The sequence below is a fragment of the Antechinus flavipes genome, chromosome 3, assembly GCF_016432865.1.
Source record: "Antechinus flavipes isolate AdamAnt ecotype Samford, QLD, Australia chromosome 3, AdamAnt_v2, whole genome shotgun sequence".
NCBI lineage: Eukaryota > Metazoa > Chordata > Mammalia > Dasyuromorphia > Dasyuridae > Antechinus > Antechinus flavipes.
The window spans coordinates 455,609,293-455,635,692 of NC_067400.1; the positions used below are offsets into that span (position 1 = coordinate 455,609,293).

The window sequence follows — 26,400 nt, forward strand, 5'->3', positions numbered from 1 at the left end:
ATGGAATGCAATTTGGAATGATCCTTAAAACGTTCCTAAATTTTGACTCAATGACACTACTACTGATAATAAATAATAATAGCTAACATTCATGAGTACTTTTTTATGTGTCATGTACTGTGCCATTTGATCCTCATAACAATCCTGGAAGGTGGTATTATTATTATTATCCTAAATTTAAAAATTGATTTTTACAGATGAGGAAACTGAGGCAGTAGCGTTAAAGTAACTTGTCCACCTAGTTGTGTCTGAGGCACAAACTTCAATTCAGGAAGATGACTCTTCCTCATTCCAGATCCAACATTCTATTCACTGTATCACTGGCTGTCCATTATTACTAATTATCGTCCTGCAAATTTTCTACATTTCAACTAAAAGGGTCTACTCATTGTCCCTTGAATAGAAAATTTCGTCTTTTACTTTCTACACTTTTGCAAAGGCTGGCTCCCATGAGGAGGAAACGAACATTTGTCTGCTTTATGACATTTTAGGGGCCCTGGTTTCCTTCAAAATGCACCTCAAGTGCCACCTTCTATAGGATCCCTCTCTTCTTACCCCAAGTAGCTAGTAGCATCGCAGAAGCAATTATTTTTAAAGTATTATGTTGATTTTTTATGTTATTGAACTGCCTGGTTCAGCTCCATGGAACAAGATGCCCTTCCTGGGATAAGTTCCTCACTTTTAAACTCACCTCGATGCTGGTAACTCAAGCCTTGAGTCTCTTCCCTCAGTCTCCTCTCCCCTCTGTTTGGAGGACAAAGTACCAAACTCCTCCTAATGGCTTTCTTTATAGAGGGCAAAAACTGGACTCTCAAATCATTCCACTTTGCATTTGCTGCTCTGCCTGCTTTTATGTCCACAAAACAAGATGCCCCTATGGCGAAGAGTCCCTGGTGTCCCATGTTCCATCCCTCATTCCTGCCTCTTTTTTGTGTTGTCTTTCCTTTAGACTTAAGCTCACTGGGACAGAAACTGTCTTTCTTTTTATTAATTGCAAATAGCATTTGGAACAGTGCCTGGCATATGTAGGCACTTAATAAATGTTTACTGGATTCATTGGAGTATTTACTCTGCATATAGTTTAATATATAGTATTTACTTTTCTGTGGGGATGCCATTTTCTTCAACAGAATTTAATCATAAAAATAGCTAGCATTTACAAAGGACTTTAAATATTGCAAAGCACTTTAAAAATATTTCATTTTATCTTCACAAAAACCCTGAAAGGAAGATACTATTAATATTCCCATTTTACAGAGGAGGAAATTGAGGTATAGAAAGATAAAATGACTTGTCCAGAGTCACACAGTTAATAAATGTCTGAGACTGCTTTTAAACTCAAATATTCCTGATTCCAGGCCTAGTGCCCCATCTACTGTGTCATATAGCTTCCTAGTTCCTTAAACACAAAAATGATGTCTTTTTGGAGCTTCATTTCTTAATGCACAGTAGGGACTCAGGAAATGCTTGTTTGACTGAATGAATCAATGAATGAGCAATTATACCATGCCTGAAATAAAACTGAACATTAACAAGGATGTGATAATTCTCCTAAAAAATAAGCAGCAACAGCTGGAAGAAGCATATAGAATTTCAGAGAAAGTGTATGATTTTTTATTTTCATCCCTTTAAACAGATAGGAGTAAAATTCTATTTAGATAGTGCCTGCAGAGAAATGATAACATTATTAAAAGAGTGTGTGTGTGTGTGTGTGTGTGTGTGTGTGTGTGTGTGTGTGTGTTGATGCAAGGATTTTGTTTAGGCTTATAGAATAGAATTTTTTCCTCTAATTCATCCTGATGCCTCAGAGCATATTATAAATAATTTGTGATAAGTAGCTTTTTTTTTAGGGGGGGTGAGGAAGGATTAAGAAGAAAAATATTATGGAGGAAAAGGAGCAAGAGGCTATTTTAATTTGAGAAGTCTATGCCTTTTTGGTCTTTTAAGGTGGTTTGTGGAGCAAGGTTTAATTGTGTAGTGTCCACTTGGATTTATGCAAATCCAGCTGATCCTTTCAATTGTAATCAGTGACATTAAAAACTCAATCAATCCAATCTATGCCTGACTGAGAAAGTTCAAGCTGGCATGATCTGAACTGAATTATGAATATAACATTTTGAAATAATTATCCTGTTTCTGGATTACAAGATTTCTTTGCAGTTTCACAACAGAAACTTGAGAATTTCTCTAAAAGATCTTAAACCATTTTTGATGCTGAGGGTGTCTTAGTTGATAGAAATATTTTCTCACAATACTGAACATCCAACATATTAACCACATGGTGTTGCTGCTGCTGCTATTACCTAAAAAGTTAGATCTATGAAGTTTCCAAATTGACTTAAATAAGGTATCTCTTTTGAGCATCCCAACAACCCATGAGGTAACTTTTATTATCTCCATTTTACAGATGAGAAAACTAAGACTTAGATTGGTTAATTGACTTGTTTGTGGTTACACAGATGATAATTCTAAAAGGCAGGATTGGAACACAATTTTTACTGAGTCAACTTTCCCATTGACTATACATTTTCTTCACTGAAATGTATGTTATTAGATGATTTAGACAACAAACTTTCATATGCAGTGTTTTTTTCTTCAGTAGTTGATTCAAGTTCCTGAAGAGGGTAAATATTTTTGTATTTTTTGCAGAGTTTAAAAGTCCTTTTTGTCCATCTCTCTTGTATTAGGCTTTATTCTTTTATGTAAAATTTATCATACTGAGAACATTTCAATTTAGAAATCTGGCTGCTTTCCAGCATGGCAAGTAATTCTTCTGTTTGAGGTATGAGGTATTAGGAGAAGTTGGGCTTGTGTAATCTCTTTTGAGAAAAATCTTGAATTATAGAAATGACAAAAACCCGACAACATACATGTTCACCACACTTTCATTTATAGACCACAAAATCACAGAACCTGATGGATGGTAGGAATATCAGCTGGCATTTCTGTTCCAACCCACACAGCGGAAAAAATCTGCACCACAACATAATTTCTAAATGATCATCTAACTTGAAGGTTCAGTAGAAGGAACCCACTGTAATCTGTTGTTGCTCAGTCATTTTTCAGTCATGTCCAACTCTCCATGACCCCACTGTGGGTTTTCTTAGCAAAGATATTAAAGTAGCTTGCTATTTTCTTCTCCAGCTCATTTTACAGATAAGGAAACTGAGGCAAACAGGGTTAAAGTGACTTGTTCAGGGTCACATAGCTACTAAGTGTCTGAGGCCAAGTTTTAACTCTGGAAAATGAGTCTTTCTGACTCCCAGACTAGCACTCAAACCAATATACCAACCAGATGGAGTCTGAGATGATTCTAATCTTCAAAGTTTTTCCTAACATCAAGCCCAATTAATTGTGCCTTTTTCAAGCTCCATCCACTGCTCCAGATTCTTTCCTTTAAGAGTAAACAGAAAGGATGAAATCCTTTCGACTATTTGAATTTAGTTTTTATGTTTCCCCTAAATCTTCTCTTTTCCAGTTTAAATATGCCCATTTCCTTCAATCCTTGACACAAAGCCCGTCACCACTGAGGCTGATATCTTTTGGATGTTATCTGGTTTATCAATAACCTAACTAAATGTGGCACCTAGTACTGAACACACAGTATGTCTGATATGGTCTGACTACAGGAGAGTACCATGGAACCACCACTGGTCAAAAGCTATAACCTTCTTAAAATAGTCCAAGATTGGTTCCCACTTGACTACTGAACCTATAAGGCCTTTAATGGAACTTTTTCAGATTCATTACTCTCAAATTATACATTCCCCATGTTGTATTTGTGGAGTTAGTTTTTTCAGACCCTTATTTAACTTTAAATTTATTCCTATTAAAATTTATCTTATTGAATGCAGCTAGATGGCACAATGTTTAAAGAGCCTGGCCTGAAGTCAGAAAGATGAATCCAAATACAGTCCCAGACACGATTACTAGTTGTGTGACCCTAGACAAATCACTTAACCTGTTTGCCTTAGTTGCTTCACCTGTAAAATAAGCTGGAGAAGGAAACAGCAAACTACTCCAGTATCTTTGCAAGGAAAATCCCAAATGGAGTCATGAAGACTGAAATAATCAAACAAGAAAAATGGGATAATAATAACTTCCACCTCCCAGAACTGTGGAGAGATTCAAGTAAGCCTCAAGTAAGTAATATTTATGCTCAGCACAGTGTATGGTACTTAGTCAGAAATATATAAATATTAGCTGCTACTGTTAATCATCAGAATGTTTTAGTTATTACAATCTCATTGGATCCCTATTCTGTCAGGAAATGTTAATTTTTCCTCTTAGGTTTTTGTCATCTCCAAATCTGACAAGATGTTTTCTTCTTATCTCTCTAGATTCCTTTGCTGGATCTTGAGGGGAAGGACTTTTTTGTCCAGTCTTTATATCATCAACATTTAACACATTTCTGGCTCATAGTATGCATTTAATAAATGAATGAATGAACAAATGAATAAAAAAGCATTTATTTAATAGTCACTATGCGACAAACACAATGTTAAATACTAGAGCTATAAACAGAAAAATTAAGGTAGTCTCTCTGCTTTCCAACTGGGGGGGAATAAAATATAAATGAAAATTTAATGAAAAGGCAGATGGAAAGACTTGGAGGTCCTAATGGTATAGTAGTGGGACAAATGGCATGGCCTAAAGGTCTTTAGGTTACAAAGACAAAAATTAAAGTTTCTGCTCTCAAAGAGCTTATATGCCATTGGAGAGAACAAACACAAATGAATAAACATGAAATATATACAGGTGCTCTCCATCTTCACCAGCATCACTTGGAAAATCTAATACTATTCAAGGCTGAGTTCAGTCTCTTATTTAAGAAACCTTTGCTGATTCCTAGTTATTAGTCTCTCCTCACTCATACTTTATATTTATTTTGCATACAGTATACATTTTGCATTTACTTATCTGTGGGCATGTTCCATTACCCTAGTAGAATTCAATAGGCGGGAGTTGTTTCATTTTTGTATTTGTATTCTGTGGACAACACAATGTCTGCCACATAGTTGGTACCCAATCATCATCACCATCATCATTATCACCACAGTGTGATCACATCATCATATAATCATCATCAACATCATTATCATCATGATCTTTATCAACATATCATCACCATTAAATCATTGTATCATCTCATTGTCACATCATCATCACATCATATCATCCTGTATCATCACTATTATCATCACATCAGCATCAAATCTTTCCACCATCATCATCATCACATTATGTCACTTTCAGACCATCATCATTTTCACATTATCATATAATCACTACCACATTATATAAAATAAATATAAAGTCATTTCCAGGGAGGAAGGCACTAGTAACTGGGGATCAGGATAGACTTCCTGTAGGAGGTAGCATTTAGGTTAAACCTTGAAGGAAGAAGGATTTCTATCTGGTGGGAGTGAAAAGGGAATAAAATTCAGACACATGAAGAGCCTTTGTTAAAAAATAACAGTAACAACAAAAACAATAACAAGCAAGCACAGAGATATGTCCTATATGAGGAAATGTTAGATGACTATTTTAGCTGAAATGTAGATTTTATGAAGATGTATCCTGAGCAACAAGTCTAGAAAAGTGAAATGGAGCCAGATTTGAAAGGCTTTAAACACCAAATAAAAGACACAGAGGTGAAGGAAGAGGAGGAGGAACAGTAGAAATAGTAAGGGCAACTTGAGCAACTGACATCTGAAAGTGTTATATCTTCTGGGAGACTGACAATTTAAAGAGGGATCAAAGTCTTAAGCAGAATAAATGAAGGTTAAATCAGATGCACTGGAAAAAAATAAAACAGATATTTAGGGAGCCTAAAAATCATCCCACTTCTCTTCAAATCCCACATACTCTATTCTGTTTTTACCCTCTAAAACAGGGGTTTCAATTGTACTCTGGTGATAATAATATCTCATCCAAAGTGATAGGTTTGAATTTCATTTCTGAGATTTACTAACTGGGTGACCATGGGCCAGTCACTTTAACATGCTGAGACTTAACTTTCTCATCTAGGAAATGAGGCTAATGAAGTCAGTAACAGATACTTCAAGGACTTCTTTAAAGGTTCAATGGAGATAAAGTGGAAAAAGTTTTGCAAACTTTGAAATGCTCTATAAATATTAGTTGTTATGAAGATAATGGTATCTTACCAATAAGTTTTTTTTTTTAAATCTTTGGAGGTAAAGAAAAATAGCTATCAGTTCCATTCAGAAACATCCAGCTAGTAAGGAAATTATAGTTCTCCTTTATCTATTGACTAGGAAAATCAATAACATGGTCATATGAATTAAGTTACAAAAAAAAGAATACAATGGAATTAATAGGACAATATTTTAGCCCCTCCCCCCAAAAGAGAGCTCCTTTGAGGGAAGGCAATGGAAAAAAATCTCCCAAACTATCATAAATAAGCATATGATATTAAAATGCAAATTCAAAGAGCATATTTCATTGATTTGATATCATTCCTTCACAGATATTAGTGATCAAACTGCCTTGTTCATTATTTATTTTTCATAACAAAATTTATGCAATCAGGTAGTCTAAGGTTAGGCTGTATAATTTTCTAATTGCCATATATTTCATTGATTTAACATATTCTTTATTTGGTGTTACATTTGGTTTAATTATTAGCTGTTTCCTGAATTCAACTTAGATTTGTGATGAGTCACTTAATCAATAAACATTTATTGGGCTCCTATGTGCCTGGAACTTTGCAAAACACTGGGAATACAAAGAAAGGCAAGAGACAGTCCTTGGCTATAAGAGCCTAACAACCTAAACAACACATAAAAAGAAATTGAGGGAGGAAGGAAGGATGAGGGTACCCTGGCATGGGAGGCATGAAAAAGATCTTTAGTAGTGTGAGAAATTATAAAATATCTATGCTGGGTACGTTCCTTAAATGAGAACTTGAGAAGAACTCTCTGATGTCCACGTTACACCCTCTCCAATCAGAGATGGAAGTCCATGGGGCCAGGGGTACTGAAGAGGTATGTCTGCCTAATTTTCCAGTGCTTTCTAAGAGGGAGTCTTGGCAGACAACTTGGCTTAACAGGATGTCTCACATAACAGATTACAGGTAAATTGGTATCCACTCATTTTTTCATGGAAAGCTGATTTTTCTTATACTTCCTCTGTTCTTGGTTCCCTATCACACTTTAACTCTATTTACTTGTCTCACCTAACTGTAGGGGCTGCTTTCTTTAGTTTCAATTTAATAAACACTTAGTAAACTTCTACTGCATACATGCTGGGCCCTTGTACTAGACTGGAGATATAAAGGCAACAATAAAAACAAGACATTCCCTGCCCCCAGGGAGCTTGCATTCCCCATTATAGAATCAAGTGACTCCAAGTTGTATAAAAAGCTTGAGACTGGTCCAATTTGTTGTAAGAAAGAAACCTATATAGGAATCAGGATTAAGAGCTGGAAGAGATGGGGGAAAAGAACAAAACTAAAAACAAGGTGTCCCATGGGATACATGATAATGGCCATTTACTGAATCACCAAATTTCAGAGATACCTTAAGTGTTCATCCCATCCAACCCATTTGTGCATGATCTAACCCCTGTGTCAACTGGATATCCAAAATCCATTTAAAGGTCTATTGATAGGCAGTCATTTCTGCTCTATTGTATTGAAATCTACTTTCTTATGATTTTTACTTGTTGCTCCTATTTTGTGCTCTGGGATCAAGCTGAGTAAATCTAATTCCTTTTAAACATGGCAACCTCTTAATTAGTTGAAATCTTACTGAGAAAGCTATGAAAAGAAAGATTTCTACTGGCAAAGCAGGAATGACCCTTCAGAGGACACTTTGTGGCAAAGATCATAGGAGGTCCAAGGTATGCAAAAACGACACTCAACCAATCAAGTATTTACTAAATGCTATTTGACAAATATTATCAGGTGTTGGCAATACATTTACAATGAGTGAAAAATCCCTACTTTCGAGGAATTTATATTTCAATGGGGGAGACAACAGACATACATATATACATATATGTGTGTATGTATATGTGCATATATCCACATACATATATACACACAGAGAAAATAGATAAAATAAATTCAAATGCAATTAAATATAAGGTTGTTTTGAAAAGGATGGCAGTGGTTGATGAGATGATTTTGTATAGAAGAAGGAAGTGAGGAGGAAGGCAATCCAGACAGGGGAGAGCCATCATAAATGTATCACGATGGGAAATGGAGTGTCAGAGGTAAGGCAAGTTTGGATTGCAGAATGAGGAAAGGAGGAATAAGGTATAATCAAGTCGGAAAGATATCTTGGGAACAAGGCAGTGAACTGTCATGTTGATTCGGGAGGCAAGAGTAGGGGAGTGATATGGTCAGACCTTGAGGGAAATCACCTCACGGCAGTTAGAAGGATGGACTAAAGTAGGGAGAGACTTGAAGCATGAGACTACTTAGGAGATTGTTGCAGCAATCTGGGCAAAAAGTTCTGAGGGTCTGAACCAGAGAGAAGATGGCCTAATACCCCAAAAGGTAGTCTGAAAAGGGAAGTAAGCAATATTTAATTCTGACTCCTCAGCTTCACTTTCTGGTGCCAGAAAGACTCGTGAGCAGTTTTGTTTACAGCATATAAAGTCAGCCGAGGAGCGCTTGTTACAAAAAATAACCTTCCTGATGGCCACTGGCAGCAAGCTAAACTGCAAGCCTCCCTTCCAGGCTACAGAACAATTCTCTGACACAACATACATGCCCAACCATCTGTTCAGGTGGCACTGTGCCGCTCAAAGATGCCATGCCAGCTTCATCAGGGCTCGGATGCCAATCAAACAGAGGGCTGGAAGGGACAGCTGCCCTACAGACAAAACCCTGGTGCCAAGGAAGGCCAAATGAGGGCACATGTCAGGTAAGAAAGCATGATCTCTGTTGGCACTTTGAGGCATTGTATTCTCAATGAATGATTTCTCCTTAGTATCTCTTTCTTCCAGATTGCTCTTTTGCTGAGTCTTGTACATAGAAATGGAAACATTAGGGGGCCTGAGGAAACAGAGGATATACAAGAGGACTTCAAAGAATATGGCAGCTGTTCATGGTCCAGGCACTAATTTGCAAGATTACAGAAATATTTTTGCCTTTTGAAAAGAGGGGGAATGTCAGGAAATATCATTTAAAATAGAGAAACTAATTAAAATATGACAACACAGAAACATTATTTTCTTTTTGTCTAAAATCTAGGAAAAAAATCTCATGAATCTATGACTTACTCTGAAGTCCCTCTGATGATGGGGGTCCCTCCAGTTTTTCTTGCCTTCTAAGAAGGGCTAACTTTCCATATACATATTCATACATACATATATACACACATACACATATATGTATTATAGAAAGACACATGTGTATATTTGCATATTATATAAATACATTCATTAATATATGTGTGATATATATATATATATATATATAGGTATGTGTATATATATACATATATATATGTGTATGTATATATATATATACATATATATATATATGTATATATATATAGTTGGTTGGTTGTTGCCCTTTGTTCTCAAAGAACACCAAAATGGCATCCCTGTGTTAGAGTCAAGTTTGACTGTGATTGATCAGAGATCAATATGAACTTGAAATGTTTTGCTACAGATCACACACAAATAGTCCCTGTGAACACACACACACACACACACACACACACACACACACACACATCCCAAAGCTGTTACTCTGGTGTTAGGGCAAGTGTTAGGGCTGAAATGACAAAAGCTTCCTAACTTCTCTTTCTCTTCTCTCATATTTAAATCTCCAAGGAAATTGAAATAGTCTAAAGTTGGCTAATTTGAACAGAAATGTAAGGATCAAGGAACCAAATCAAGTTAAATCTACAATGTAGATCTTAATAGATGCTGAGGGACAGAAAAAGAAAATTAGATACAACATGTCCTTTGTCTTTAAGGCTCTTACAATCCATTGAAAAAACACTGTAAATAGGAGCTCCCTCATTTGCACTAAATCACTGTCCTTTCTGAAACTTATGCAATTGGGAGAGATTTCCAGGAGTGTCCCAGGCTTGTTTACTTCACCCATGGCCCAGCTCACTCTCTGTAATGCTCTACCTCCCACCAACAGCCTTGCCTACTTCAAGGTGCCTTCCCTCTAGGGTTTCTTCTCCTCATTGGTGAATCCCTTGAGAGTTTTGACATTTCTGAAAGAGACCCTGCCATGCTCACTTTGATTCTTTCTAAACTCATTCTTTGGACTGCTCATCTCACCAGCAGCCTTGACACTTTGAAGTTCTTCTTTCCATATTTCCTATATGCTTTGTGTTTCCCTATTAAAATATAAATTTCCTGAGACTAAAGACTATCTTATTTTCTTTGATTTGTATTGCCACTATTAAGCCCAGGGACTTGACACATAGGAAGCACTTAATAAAATATCTGCCAGTCTATTTATCTATCTATCTAGCCATCCTCTATCTTTCTAGCTTTTTATGTCTCTCCATCATCCATCCATCCATCTATTTATCCATCCATCTATCTATCATCTATCTGTATCTCTCTAGCTCTTTTATCTCTCTATTCTATCTCTCTATAGCTTTTTTATCTATCATTATTACATTTATCATTACCTATATCTATCATATCTATCATTAGTCTCAGGAACTATTCCTTCTACCAATGTAGACAAAAAAACTTATTAATTTCATTTTGTGTAATTTTTTAAGATCCATATTTTTCTCATGAATGCCGCATAGAAGATCCTATGCAATGTCCTAGAGATCTTGCTCTGGTTCTTTAAATATCTGAGCAGTAATGACATACAATTTCTCATGGTATGTTGTCTCTCTTCATTAGGTGAACAATACATCACTTCTCCTAGTTATACATGTTACAAGTAATGCTTCTTATTGTTGGTAATATATTGTGATCATCATGAATCTTTCCAGTGTCCTTTGGGGTCTTTGTTATATTGACAATACAAGTACTTTAATTACATAGCATCACCAGGAAAATTATGGAGGGCTAGAGACTGGATCTGTAATTTTGCTGGTATAGGTAATTCTCAGGTAAAAAAAAAAACACTCCCTGTCCCCAGTTCAGATTAGATCCTCATTATTAGAGAGTTTACCCAAGTACTAGGAGATTAATTGATTTGTCCAGTGTTCCATAGGCACTATGTGTCCAAAGTGTGATTTGTTTGTAACCTCCTCATGGACTCTTATGAAGAAATATTACGTTATATTCATGCATCACAAAATAGCAAGTATAAACTATTTAAAGTTTTCACAGGACATTTACATATATTATCTAATCCTCACAATATCCTTGTGAAAAAGATACAATTATTCCCATTTTACAGATGAGGAAACTGAAAATAATACAAGCCACTTACTTGCTCAGGGTCAAATTGTTCTTAAGTGTCTGAGGAAGGATTTGAAGTTAGATCTCCCTGATTTAAAGTATAACTCACCATTCCCTCTGCTACCCAGCTGTCCTAGTAATTTTTCATATTTAGGCATCATGTTAAGATTTTATATCTCTTCAAGTATTAATACCACTTCACAAATGAGGATATCTAGGTGGCACAGTGAATAGAATACCATGTCTGGAATCAAGAAGACTCATTTTCCTGAGTTCAAATCCAGCCTCAGAAATTTATCAACTGTGTGATTCTCACTTCACCCTGTTTGCCTCAGTTTCCTCAACTATAAAATGAGTTGGAAAAGGAATGGCAATCCCCTCCATTACTTCTCCCAAGAAAATCCCAAATAGGGTAACAGACAGTCAGCCATGACTGAAAATTACTGAGCATCGTTACAGATAAGAAAACTTTCCGAGGAGTTAAATACTTTGCCCAAGGATACAAAATTATTAAGTTCCAGACTGAAGAACTGAAATAATGCTGTTTTTATTCAAATTATGATATACTTTGAATTATTATAAGCACCTTAATTCTATTCTCTTTCATTTTCCTTGAAAACAGGGATCACATCATATTCACTTTTATCTTCCCCTACCAGGTGAGAGATCATAATCAAATGCTTTATTGAATTGGTGACTGGGAGCTTACCCCACAGGTTTGATCCGATTAGATTTTCCTTTTTTTCCCCCCAATTCTTCTTTCCTACATTTCAACCTAGAGTTTTCTAAAGCTCCTCGCTTTTTCACTACCAAGAAAGTCATTGGAGAGGCATTTAAAGACAATGTGCTGGTGCTGAAGCCCATCCTTTCTCAACCAATTTCCTCACAGAGTAAATCAGAGAAAATCTTATTAAATGGTTGTCATTTGAGCAGTTAGAAACCCTATCATTTCTGCCTTTAAGATCCATTATGCTATTCTACAAATTCCTTGATCACCTAGTTATGGTGGATAAATAATGGGCTTTCAATTAATTTCTTCCTTTATTCCCTATTTCCACTGTCAGGTAAATATGTCACAGTCTTTTGAGGAGTCCCAAGAATAATTTTATAAAACAAAAACTTCATTTTGCACTTATTTTGAAACATTTCTAATGGACTAAGTACTAGGTAATTTACAGTGGAATAGTGATCTTGAAATTTTGGCCTCAGGTTCAAGAGCAATAGAAGCTAATCACCAACATCAGTCTAATGGTAGAGATGAAAGGGCTTTAAAAATACTAGATAAGGACTTATATTATTATCATCATAACTTCTTAAAATTAAATTTTATTTTTTGAAGGAACAAAAATCAATCTTCTCAAATTCAACATGCCCCAAACAGAACTTGTCATATTTTCCATTAATTCCTGTCCTCTTTCAAACGTTCATGCCATCATCCTCCCTGTTACTCAAGTTCACAATCAGAGTTGTCCTTGATTCTTCCCTCCCTCACACTCCCAGATTCAATAAGTCGCCATCTTATTGGTTCTACTTCTGTAAAATTCCTTGCATATGTTTCCTTCTTTCCAAATCTATGGCCAGTGACTTTTGTCAAACCTGCATTATTTCTCACCTGAATTATGCCAAGTGCCTTCTATTTGATCACCCTGACTCAAGTTCATCCCTTTTCCAATGTAACCTGTCATATGACTGCCAAAATAATCTCCCTAAGGTGCAAATCTGATGATATTTCTTTCCTTATTAAAAAACCTGCAATCATTGCTTCTAGGATAAAATACAAATGCTTAATTAGGCCCTTAAGAGCCTCATCCATTTGGCTTCCACTTATCTTTCTAGCCTTATAATAACAGTAACACAACATTTATTTGGGGCAGGCAGGTGGTGCAGGAGGTGGAGTGCTTGGAGGAGTATTCTTCACTCCTCTTCTTGAGTACATTCACTAGCTGTGTGACCCTGGGCAAACACACTGAACCCCGTTTGTCTCAGTTCCTCATCTGTAAAATGAGCTGGAGAAGAAAATGGCAACTGCTCCAGCAGGTCTGCCAAGAAAACTCTAAATTAAGTCACAAAAGAATTGCACTCGACTGAACAGTAACAACAACAAACATTTTAATAGGATTTGCTATCTGCCAGGCAGTGTGCAAAGTTTTTCACAATTATCATCTCCTTTGATTCTCATAATAACCCTGGGAGGCAAATGCTATCCTTCTTAATTTACAGATGAGGAAACTAAAATCACACAACTATTAAGTGTCTAAGGCTGGATTTGACTTGAATCTCCCTGATTGCCACTTTCCTGTTAGCTTCCAGCCCATTCTCTATATACTATATTACATCTATCAGCCTCCCATGCACTCGGACTGTCCCAATGCCTTCACTGCACTCCTTCCCCAAGTCTGCTTCTGAGAATACTCTTCTTCCTTCTTTCCTTCAAAGTTCACCCAAGGTGATCCATCTTCTCAGAAGCCTTCCGTGAAATGCCCTTTGGCTATCCCTCCCTTGATTCTCAAAATAACTTCTATTTCCCCGCATGTAAATATGGGCTAGATCTCTGAAGTATAAGCTTCTAAAGGCAACCAATGGCTATTCATTTTGTCCTAATGGCCCCTTCATCTCTCATGGTACCTTAAATAAAGTAGGTGTTTAATAAATGCTGGGTTGGACTGCAAATAGTAGCACTTAGAAAAACCTCACCATCTCCAAGGTATTTCTTTTCTATTTGGACCATGTATAGGATATATTTCCTGACAGTAGCAAATAACTTTGGGAGCATGACTCTGTTTTATGTCTTACTTGGTAACAATAATCAGAATATCCCTGAACAAAGATATCTGTGCTGTTACTTCTATCAAGGAATAGTACATGATTTTAATGTATGTATAGTAGATACCTTGCTAAAAGGAACCTTTAAAATGTTTTTTGTTCTACCAAGTCAAATGCTTTTTTGTAGTCAGACAATAAACAGGCTAGTATCTCGAATTCACTGCACGTTTCAGTTCATTGTATCACTGTGAAGAAAATTCCTTCTCCAAAACCTGGCTATTCCTTTCACACATTTTAATAAAGGATATCTTTGATGCGTGTGTGTGTGTGTGTGTGTGTGTGTGTGTGTCTTATTCTCATAAAGATTTTTGTACAGATCAAAAAATAGGTTTATAGGTCAGTAATTTCTGATATTTCCCTATCACTTTTACTTGACAACAATACAATTGGTGTTTTTTTTTTTTTTTAACACCTTCCCCTCTCTGAGATATCAAGAAATTCAATACTTCACTGATTTGAAAAACTGTCTTTTTAGGACAAATTACTTCTTTAAAATTTGAACTAGTCTGGCCCCTTTTCCTGACTCAACGCTTCTGAATAGCCATGTCCATATATTTATTTAGAACATTGATTATTAAGGTGTTAAGAGTTTATGTTTAGTAGTCCCATAGAAACACTAACGAATATGATTTTTGACATTGTGCTAATTTTTATCAAGCCCCAGGATATAACAGAACTGATCAATTAGATCCAAGATGACAGAAAGTCAAGTGGTAGATAAAAAGCTATACCTGGAGTTAAGAAAACCTGATTTCAAATACAGCTTTAGATGCTAACCAACTCTATAATTCTGGGCAAACTTCCTTGTTTCTATTTCCTCACTGTAAAATAGGGAAAATTATAACACTTAATTCCTAGAGTTGTTTTGAGGATCAAATGAGATAATATTTGCAACATTCTCTGCAAACCTTAAAGTGTTATATATGGGATAGTTAGTGTTGTTGTTTCTATTATTATTAAAAAGAAAGGTGTCCCTTTGATCCAGCAGTGTTACTACTGGGCTTATATCCCAAAGAGATCATAAAGAAGGGAAAGGGACCTGTATGTGCACAGATGCTTATGGCAGCCCTGTTTGTAGTGGCCAGAAACTGAGTGGATGCCCCTCAATTGGAGAATGGCTGAATAACTTGTAGTATATGAATATTATGGAACATTATTGTTCTGTAAGAAATGACCAGCAGGATGATTTCAGAAAGGCCTCGAGAGACTTACACGAACTGATGCTGAGTGAAACGAGCAGAACCAGGAGATCATCATATACGTCAACAACAATACTATATGATGATCAATTCTGATGGACGTGGCCATCTTCAGCAATGAGATGAACCAAATCAGTTCCAAAGGAGCAGTAAAGAACTGAACCAGTTACACCCAGGGAAAGAACTCTGGGAGATGACTAAGAACCATTACATTGAATTCCCAATCCCTATATTTTTGCCTGCCTGCATTTTGGATTTCCTTCACAGGCTAATTGTACAATATTTCAGAGTCCGATTCTTTTTGTACAGCAAAATAACGGTTTGGTCATGTATACTTATTGTGTATCTAATTTATACTTTAATATATTTAACATCTACTGATCATTTTGTCATCTAGAGGAGGGGACGGAGGGAAGGAAGGGAAAAATTGGAACAAAAGGTTTGGCAGTTGTCAATGCTGTAAAATTACCCATACATATAACTTGTAAATAAAAAGCTATTAAAAAAAAAGAAAGGTGTCTCAACATCCACAAAGCAAAAAAGCAAATGTCTAAAAATTTATTTAACATCTAGACTGTAACATGTAGCTAATGCCTTAGTACATAAACCTTGAATAGGTATTACTGAGAGATAATGAGAGAGATCCAGGATGGTTTAGGGAGAAGAAAGGACTATATTGCATTTGGAAAATTGTAGTGTTGAGGCAACTAGGTGGTGCAGTGGATAGAGAGAGCACCAATCCGGAAGTCAGGAGGACTTGAGTTCAAATTTGATCTCAGACACTTAACACTTCCTAGCTGTGTGACCCTGGGCAAGTCACTTAACCCCAATTGCCCAGCAAAAACAAACAAACAAAAAAAAACTATAGTGTTTTTGCTGAAAACAGCTCCTTTGACACAAAAATTCCTTCTTTTTAAAGTTAACATTCTTCTTGTGAAAACATAATATCTGAAAGATTCAAACTTTGAGTGAACCAAAAGGCACAGAAGAGATAATGATGGATGCAGGAAGGCTGCAATATGTTCCCCAATAATTACTTGTAATGAAGTGGGGAAAAGGGCTTCATCCAGGAAATATGTGATCAGTCTGGAAGGTAAGTCAATCACAAATTAAGAATTAGGTAAGGATAAAAGGTAGGGAATCTCATGCTGCATTGATACCCATAAAATGTTCCATAGTTTTAGTTAAATCCTTAATGGAAAATTTATAGAAAGCCACAGACAGATATATGGGGTAGTAAATAGAGCACTGAGCTTGGAATCAGGCAAGAAACCAATCTTTAGTTCAAATGCAGCCTCAGACACTAGCTGTAAGATCTTGGGCAAGTAATTTAACTCTGTTTGCCTCATTTCCTCATCTGTGACATGAGCTGGAGAAGAAAAGGGCAAACCATTCCAGTGTCTTTGACAAGAAAATCCCCAATGGGGTCACAAAGAGTTGGACACAACTAAAAACCAAATGGAAACAATAAACGAAAGCAACATAGGATGAGAGATAATGGACAGAGTGAGCTCTTCGTGGAATATCTATTTTGATCTAATCCACTGAAGTAGAAATTAAAAATGTCATATTGAGATGCACCCTCTATCTATACAAACCACAATCTAATTTTTTTTCACAATCTAATTTTTGATAATGAAAGGCATCTTCTACTACAGTTTGATTATTTTAATTTTTAAATCGCTGTTTTCACATTAGAGACTACAAATACAAAAATCTGAACTATATAATTCATTTGGACATAATTATTCCTGGAAAAAAAAGTTAATTTTTACATTTAAAGTGACATCCTATCCTCCTTGTTTTTAAAAACTGGGTAAAGATGGATGTATACAACTCATAAATTTTGGAAGGAGGTAGAATGCCTAATATTCTCTGCTATCAAAAATTGTCATTCCAGATATTTATATTTTCAGTGAACTATCTGTAGATAGAGGAAGAAAAGCTAGCTTTCTGGAATGGATTAAAGTCTTCAAAGGATTTCTCCATGCTTGCATATAATCTTACTACCAGTACCATTCATTTAAATATCACAATTTGAGAATCAATAGGATTAAATATCTGGGGGGAGGAGGGGAGTACAAATATTCCCTGGGAGCTTTTTGACCATTCATATCTTAGTATAAATTGTTTTAAATAAACTGGTAGTCAATTAAGATCTGCCATAATAAATGGGATCTATGTATGAGATTTAGAGGAGTAGAGGAAAAAAGAAAGAAGGGAAAGTTATAAGCTTGCATAAATCAGAATCCCATTACCTTCTTTGGCCTTTTCCAGTTTCTTATTTCTAATCTTTATTAGGAGGATGCACTGATACAGTTCATTGTAAGAAATCTACAACTCCTTCTCCCCCCCACATCGCCTATATATGAAGATTTTCTTAAGCTAGCAAAATATCATGATTATATTTGAGAAATAATAAAGTCTTATCTCTTCATAAGCTAATGATTAAAAAATTAAGCTTGCTTATATATGGATAAAGCAAAAGGATGAGTTGAGCAATTATGTAGTGAATCAATAGCAGAAATCAGATAATTTATTTAAATACAACAATTTTTCCTCCATATCATTTATTTTTCAGCCTGACATGCAGATATTGATCAAGATTTAACCTTCTTCACCCACATCCTATAAGAATAGGCTAAAGATAAAACTGATTACTATAAACACTTGGATGTCAGACATCATGTTTCACATTTCTTATCTCAATGGTGCTTAGCAAAATGTCATATAAAAAGCATAAGATCAATATATTTTAAAATGAATTCTATGTTTTACAACTACATTGATTGTTTTTCTGTTAATCATTTTTTTTTTTTTTTTTTTTTTTTTTTTTGTGGATAATCATTCCTTCCCTGACTGGCTATTACATTTTCAGACAAAGATACAATGGTATGAAACCATTTATTAATAGAAATAATACTAATTAAAGATTTCAACACATGTTTTCTCAAGTGGGTGGATAAAATCCTAGTTCTCTCAGCCAAAATTATCACTTATATTTATCTGGGTCAGAGTATGTGAAGAGCAGCTGAATTAAAAAAAAAATGCTATTGGAGCTCAAAGATTGGTTAATAGGTAAATATTTCCTGAAACAAATAGTTAAGACTTGCTCATTGTGTTGTTGGGATCAAATGAGATAAAGTATATAAAGTACTTTAGAAAACATAAATGGCAGATATATTATTATTATTGTTGTTATAACAACACATTTCTTCATCATCATCATCACTAACATTTGGGCATAGTGGGTAAAGTATTGGAGTGGGGTCAGTAATCTCTGGGTTCATGTCCTGTCTCAGATATAAAATGGTTGCACAATTTTGGCCAAGTCATTTTCCTACTCTGCCTCCCCAGACAGCTCTAGGAGACAGCAAATTGCAAAGTAGCTGCAAATCAGCTTTGGCTGTTGTTGTTCCAGTCAGTTTTCAGTTGTATCTCATTATTTATGACCAGAATTGGGGTTTTCTTAGTAAAGATACTGCCCTCTCCTCCAGTTTATTTTACAGATGAGGAAACCAAGGTAAATAGGATTAAGTGACTTGCCCGAGGTCACACAGCAAGTAAGTATCTGAGATCAGATTTGAACTCAAGAAAGTGAGTCTTTCTGATTCCAGTTCTGAAACTCTTTATCTATTAGCTGACCAAAACCTTTGTTTCTGGGACCTATTTACCAAAAGCTTCCTTTACTCTTGAAATCACCGATTGCCTCTGCTCCCTTTGACCTAAAACAAAACAAAAGTTATTTTTTCCCTCTCTCTGGAGTTATAAAGGTTATAGATACATTGTCATGGTTTTCTTTTAAAAATTTTGTTTGAAGATTTCATTTTCCTTTCCCAGGAGAACATAATCAATACTGTAATATTTAAAGATATCAGAATATACCTGTTCTTTCCTACTATCTTATATGGTTTCTCTCATTTACCCCCATCTGGGTATTCAATTGAATAAGATTCTATGTAAATAAAATCCTATGGGAAAATGCCCCTCAAGATTTCCTCACCTCTCCGTTGAAAAAAAACCCAATATCCTAACTTTTCCAAGAGCTCACAGACCAACAGACTCCCACTGACCTTAAAATTATAAGGCTTAAAAGGACTGGGAGAGATAGTCCATTGTATTATCTTCCAGGATTAAATTTAACTAAATAATGTCCAACTCAAAGTACTGAACATAGTTGTTGTTGTTGTTTAATTGTTTCAATCACTATCTAAATTTTCATGACATCATTTGGGGTTTTCTTGGCAAAGATACTGGAGTGTTTTGCCATTTCCTTTTCTAGGATATTTTACCGATAAGGAAAGTGAGATGGAGTTAAGTGACTTGCCCAGGATCACACAGCTGGTAAATGAATGAGATCAGATTTGAACTCAGGGAGATTTGTATTCTTCATTCCAGGTCTGGTGCTCTAGCTTTGGAATGGACAAATCCACAGGAATCTATCACATTTTTAAGGTCCAAAGAAGTAGATTGTAAAACAGATCTAGAACAGATTTGGTGTCTGAAAGAGATCCATATCCTTGTCCTTTGCCAATTCCAGTTCTTCATTATTACTAGCAAGAAATGATTACGATAAATTGAAGGGAAATGAAGTGGATAGTATAGGGAACAAAATGTGAAAAGGATAAATATGTGAGGTGATATTGAGATTAAAGAGGATTAGGATATGAATCTATCATTCACTTCTGTGATGTGTAATTTTTGTCTATATCATAGATATGTATGCATATATATATGCATATATACATATGAATATATATATATATATTCAAGCTTAGAAGGTAAGCTTGAATTAAGCAAGGACAGAGGCATTAGCTTTCCTAGGGTCATTGAGCTAGTCACAGAAGATAAAAGCAGCTCTATGTTGTACTTGTCATCACCATCCAACAAACTATAAAATCTACAAATCTCCTTCTGATATGAGAAAATTCTTTTTAATACTTAGGAGGTCACATTCACACGATGAATATAATATAACACTGATTTCTTAGACCTTCACTTTCTTTAAAAAAAAATCAAGAGCTAATAAAAAGAGACCTCTGACTAATTACGAGCTTTTTTTTTTTAATCAAACCTACTTTCTATCAATTAGGTCAGTTGCAATAAATTCTTTTTTTTTTCTTATATAAAGTACTTAAAAGCTAAACTATCATTTATGAATACTCTGGTTCATCACTGTGTGACTCTTAGGATAGTTAACACCTTGGGGAAAATACTTAAATTAGAGCATTTTAATCATATGCTTAATACAGGCTTGTTAAAAGATAAGGGCATATTTGATTTGAGCTCATTTTAAAGTGTGCTGAAGTTACTAATATGACACAAGAAACTGTGGAAAGAATCAAGGGCTTAGGAACATAAGGGCTTATGTTTTTAAAGCACTGAGAACATGGAAAGGGGCCATTCTACCCCTTTGTGGGTTCAATTCAGAAAACCTCCCAAATCTACTTCTATGCCAGGTCCTTAGTCATTTCAAGGTTACTGAGGATCTTTGGAATTTGTATCATGTAAATACATGGAAAGTGAATCATTGCAAATTAAAAAAGAGAGAGAGGTGAGGGACAGAGAGAGAAGAAAGAGAAGGAAGGAAAGAAGAAAGGGAAGTAGGAAGAAAGGAAAAATACAGAAAGAAAGAGAAAAGAAGAAAGAAAAAAGAAAGAAGAAAGAAAGGAAGGTAGAAGGAAAGAGAAAAATAGTATGCTTCAGTTTCTGCATTATAGTACTACCTACACTGTCTCTTAGTAGGTATGAAATAAAGTAGAATATTGTAGAATAAAAGGATAAATGTGGGTAAAAGCCAATGAGAAAATTTAAGAAGAGAGAATTGAGAAGAAAATAATGTCACCTCTGCTGAACTCCCAAGATAGAACATAGTGGTTTTAAGAAAGTATCTAATAAAATGAATTAATATTAATATCCTGTTCAATGTGCATTTTTTCTTATTCCTTCCTGGGATTTTAGGAAACTCCTCTTTCACAGAGAGTATACAGGAAAGTTACTCCTATCCCCCTTTTTTTTTTTCAGATGGGCCATCTTGCTCTTAACTATGAACTATTAGACTATATAACCAAAGATTTATAGGGATAAGTACCACAAAGATAATGCCTGGACCGGTGATTTCATCTTTATATAGAATTCCAAGGTAAGAAAACTTCCTATACAATGCAAGCTAATATCTTCTCTGTATCTTAAGAGAGTTTCTTAGGACACAAAGTTAAAAATGATTTATCCAGGGTCATATAGTCAATATTTGCCTGAGACGAGACTTGAACCCAGGTTTTCCTGGCTTCAAGGGGGCCTCGCGGTTTCTCTTCTTAATTCTCCTGCAGTGTGTAATGGGCATTGTGGTGACCATCACTTAACAGAATACAGAAGACACAATCCAGTAAAAGAATATAAGAAGGAAAGATAAAATCTTTGCAAAAGTGATTTGAACTGAAGGTTGTTCAAACCCACCTAATTAATTCAATTCCCCAAACAAAATCTGGTCTTTTCTGATTTATCTTTGACAGAAAAGACTCCTGAATGCATTCAGCTCCTCTCATTTATGATCCTCTCTCTGCTGTTTAGAGCTGACATCTAGAAATTATTTCTCTGACAAAACATTAGAAGTAAGATCCTTCTTTTCCTCAATCCAGGTTTAGTAGCAGAACAGCTAAGAGTCCCAATGAAATTCTCCTTATCTACAATTTTAAGCCAGATAAATATGAAGTAATTGATTCTCTCAAAGAGCTTTCACTTGTAAACAGTCGGTAAATAAACCTCAAAGAAGAAGAGATTGTTTTATATTGTAAGTAACCCATGAGCTTAAATAAAAAAGCAAAACCTCTTCAAAAAAAAAATCTTGGAAATCACCCAACAATTGGGTACTGGTTAAACAAAGTGCAGTGCATTCACATCATGGCATTCTATAAGAAATTAAGATAAATATGTATGAGGAATACAAAGAAACCTGAAAATCTTTTATGAAATGATGCAAAGTGAAAAAAGGCAGAATCAGAAGAATAAAATATCCAGTCCCTATGGTATATAAGAAAAAAGTGAATGAGAATGAATGGACAAATACCCTGTAAAGAGCTTAGAGGGACTGAAAAAATATTATACTTCATGCATTGAAATTAATTTAAATATAAATTGTTACAAAGCAAATTCAGTTGGTTGAATTGGTATCAATATCAAGCTTTAAATAAGGCATTTCAACAAAAATAAACAACACTAAAATAAAATTGATAGGGAACAGGTAAAAAAATTTAAGCAAAGGTTGAATGCAAACAAAAGAAACAAGAATGATTTTCTTTTGATTTGCATATTTCTAATAAAGCCATGAAGGACTAATCATTATTCAAGAAAGAATATTAATAATTCATTCAACCATCTAAATATTTCATCTTTTAAATGCACTAAATGAGGTATCTGGTGAACAGGAGAAAGACATTTCTTAGATAATATTTCAATCCTTTAGTGCATCTATCATTTTACCTATGTGAAATGTTTCCCTCCATTGGTCAGGATTATAGTCCATTTATTCCTCTTTCACCCATGAACCTCTTGTTCTTTCTTTCCCATAAATCTTCCACAGTGGATTCACCAAAAAATTATGTGGGATACCAGTGTAGATGTTACTCTACTTGTGATTCTTTTTTTTTTAAATATATTTTATTTTATTTTATAATAACTTTATATTGACAGAATCCATGCCAGGGTAATTTTTTACAGTATTATCCCTTGCACTCACTTCTGTTCCGATTTTTCCCCTCCCTCCCTCTACTCCTTCCCCTAGATGGCAAGCAGTCCTATATATGTTAGATATGTTGCAGTATATCCTAGATACAATATATGTTTGCAGAACTGAACAGTTCTCTTGTTGCACAGGGAGAATTGGATTCAGAAGATAAAAATAACCCGGGAAGAAAAACAAAAATGCAAATAGTTCACATTCGTTTCCCAGTGTTCTTTCTTCGGGTGTAGCTGCTTCTGTCCATCATTTATCAATTGAAACTCAGTTATTCTACTTATGATTCTTCACTTTCACTATATGGCCCTACTTGTCTGGTTATATGTGTTGTTGATCATATATTATTTTCACTATTCCATATATAAAATGAAGAATAATTATAAACAAGACAATTTTCCAAGGCTCAGTTCATTGTCCAATTATTGTGCCTGCTCAAGATGTATATACTGTTGGATTAATTCATTGGCCTGCCTATTTAGTTGCATATCATAATTTCAACATGTGTAGGTTTATTAGTCTTTTGAGTGAGTATGAATTTCATTGAGGATTTGTAATGCTTAAAGACTTAAAAAATTAACATAATTTCATTCAGTTCTAAGAACTTAGAAACCACAAGCTTCAAAATTACTTTGCCATAGGCAGACAGGAAATTCTGTGCTGGATCTAATTGACACCATGTCGGGCTATGTTTTCATGAAGAAACATCAAGATCAACTACCATACCAAGTGAAATTTATAATCCTGCAAATTACTGTTCATCCATTCAAACTGTAGAATTTAGGAGTTTCCCAAAACAAAACAAAAATATGAATATTTTGTAATATTGGTATAGTTCCTTAATTTTATGTTCTATTTCCAGTCACTTCTGATCCTGTATTCTAACTAATACTACTAATAATATTCAAATAATTAAGTGGATGTATAGTTTCATCTGTTAGTATTACTGCTAACAGTGCAAATTATCCATGCTTATCCATTATGTGCCACTCTTGTCCATGTCTTGTAATGTGTTTGCAATGTGGGATCTAGTCAACATACTAATAATGGACCTCCTCAATTTTTCTTGACATACAAGACTAAATAGAGTACATAGTTTGAACTCGTTCCTATTCTATGAGCAACCAGTTCATTTTTTTTCAGTGCTAAATTCTAATATCCTCTTTTGTAATTTCTTATTTGTAATTTTCTATTAGTAGTATGCAACTAATAACTCTAATAGTGTTAACAATTATGATGATGATGATAGACTCCAAGATGATAGGGAAAAGCATTAGAAATTAAAGGAAGAAAGAAAAGAAGAAGGGATTTCATCTAAGTCTTGGAAGAAGTCAGGGGAACTAAGAAGTGAGGGGGTAGAGCACTGAAGGAATGTGGACAGCCATTGTAAAGACATAGTGATGGAAAATGTGGTATCACATGAGAGAAACATCAAGTAGATTAATGATATTTAGTTCAATTCAATAAATCCAAAAATATTTATTAAGGACATATTATGTATCAGGAACTGGGCCAGGTGCTAGGATTACAAAGCCCAAAATGAAAGTCCCTATCTTCGAGGAACTTCCATTCTACTGTGAAGATGGGCTGGCAAGATGAGAGATGGATAAGATATTACTTTTTTTTTTTAATTGATAAAATATTACTTAAAAGTAACTTAGGTAAATTCATCTAAGAGGTTAAAAAAAACCACTCCAATAATGCTTTAATTTAAAAAAAAAAACCACTTTGGGATTAACTTCAAAGTGGCAAAGGTTAAGACTTGTCTTTAGCAACTTGTGCAGACATATTCTCTTACCCTCTGATGTCCAACTCTAATTCTGTGATCATCTTCAAAGGGCTATGTCTTCATTAGCTGCTTTTGCTTACATCTGCACTAACAGCATTTTCAAGTACAATTGCTGAGACCACATCTGGGAAATGCTCATCTAGGGGCTATTTAAAGCCAATGAAAATCTACATTACATGGGAAAAAATACCAAGGGTGTTGCTTCTTTGTTAGGAGTGTTTTTATGCTTTGTTTCTTCTTGTTTTGTTCTTGAAGCTGAGAAATTCAAAGAAATCACCATCTGTGGGGAAAGAAAAATCACTGGAAGCATTTTATTCAGCTATATGGTTTTGGGAAGTATTAAAGAAATAATAACACCAATAATGAGATGCCAAGGATATTATAATTGTGAAAACTAATGAAATGGAGCAGAAATAAGGTTAAAAAGCAGGTCACACGTGATGATCGGGTTTGACTGGTATTTCAGCTGGCAGTTACATATATTTGTTGATCAACAGTACAAGAAGCTAAGAAAAGGCAGGACTAGGTGGAATGATGTTAATATGAACTGGCAGGGTTTCCATATCTCTGTGAAGTGCTATTTTGTTCTCTTGTCAGCAAGAAGGACCCTCCCATAGGAAACAGAGAAAGTCGGGTCAGATGGATATTTCAGAGGCAGGAGAGACTTTTAATTAGAGACAGGAAAATAGTCTGTTTGATTTTTAAATTGTGATAGCCACATTAGCATTATTCTCTCAAACTAGATATCTATGTTAAATTGAATGTGTCCAACACTGAGAGCTATTCAACTTTCCTCCCTGCTTTGTCCCATGTCTGGTTTCCTTATCACAGAAGCAAGTACTAATATATTCTGCCTTTTCAAGCCAAGAACCTCAAAGTACCAGGTTTGCTCAAAAGTGCTTCATTTCCTTGGAATTCACTCTTCTTCTCCACCTCCTGATATAGCTTTGATCAAGAGCCTATTGAATCATTTCTTGCCACAGGTTGATAATATATTTAACTCACAGGATTCTTCAGTGCCATATCTTCCAGGGCACCCTCATGTAGCTACTGAGGATGGCTACTCTGCTCTGAGAACCCTAGAAAATGTTCAAGAATGTTCACTCAAGTTCAAGAAGCCAACCTGCTTTAAAACCTTTCACTTCAACAATTAAACAAATATTTATATAATTTTCATTATGCTGGCCAGAAGGCTAGACAGTGGGGATACAAAAACAAAGCTGAAACTTCCTGCCCTTGAGATACTTACATAATATGTACAACATGGACATACTGATGTATATATAGAATTTTTATGAAATAAAAACAAGGAGAAAGAGGGGGGGAGAGGAATTAGGGGGATGGGAAAAGGCTTTGTGTAGAAAATGGAAATACACTTGAAAGAAACCAGGATTTCTCAGACACAGAGGTGAGGAGGAAAGGCTCCCTGGAAGACAGCACAAATATAAAATGGAATGTTGTGCATGAGGAACAGCTGAAGGGCAGTTTGGCTG

The 26,400-nt window shown here is 35.2% G+C and overlaps 1 protein-coding gene across 2 annotated transcripts in view; it reads right to left on the bottom strand.

The window, feature by feature from the left end:
- MTUS2 (microtubule associated scaffold protein 2) overlaps positions 1-26,400 on the bottom strand; it is a 451,993-nt gene that overhangs the window by 233,164 nt on the left and 192,429 nt on the right. The gene's annotated exons all lie outside the window — the stretch shown is intronic.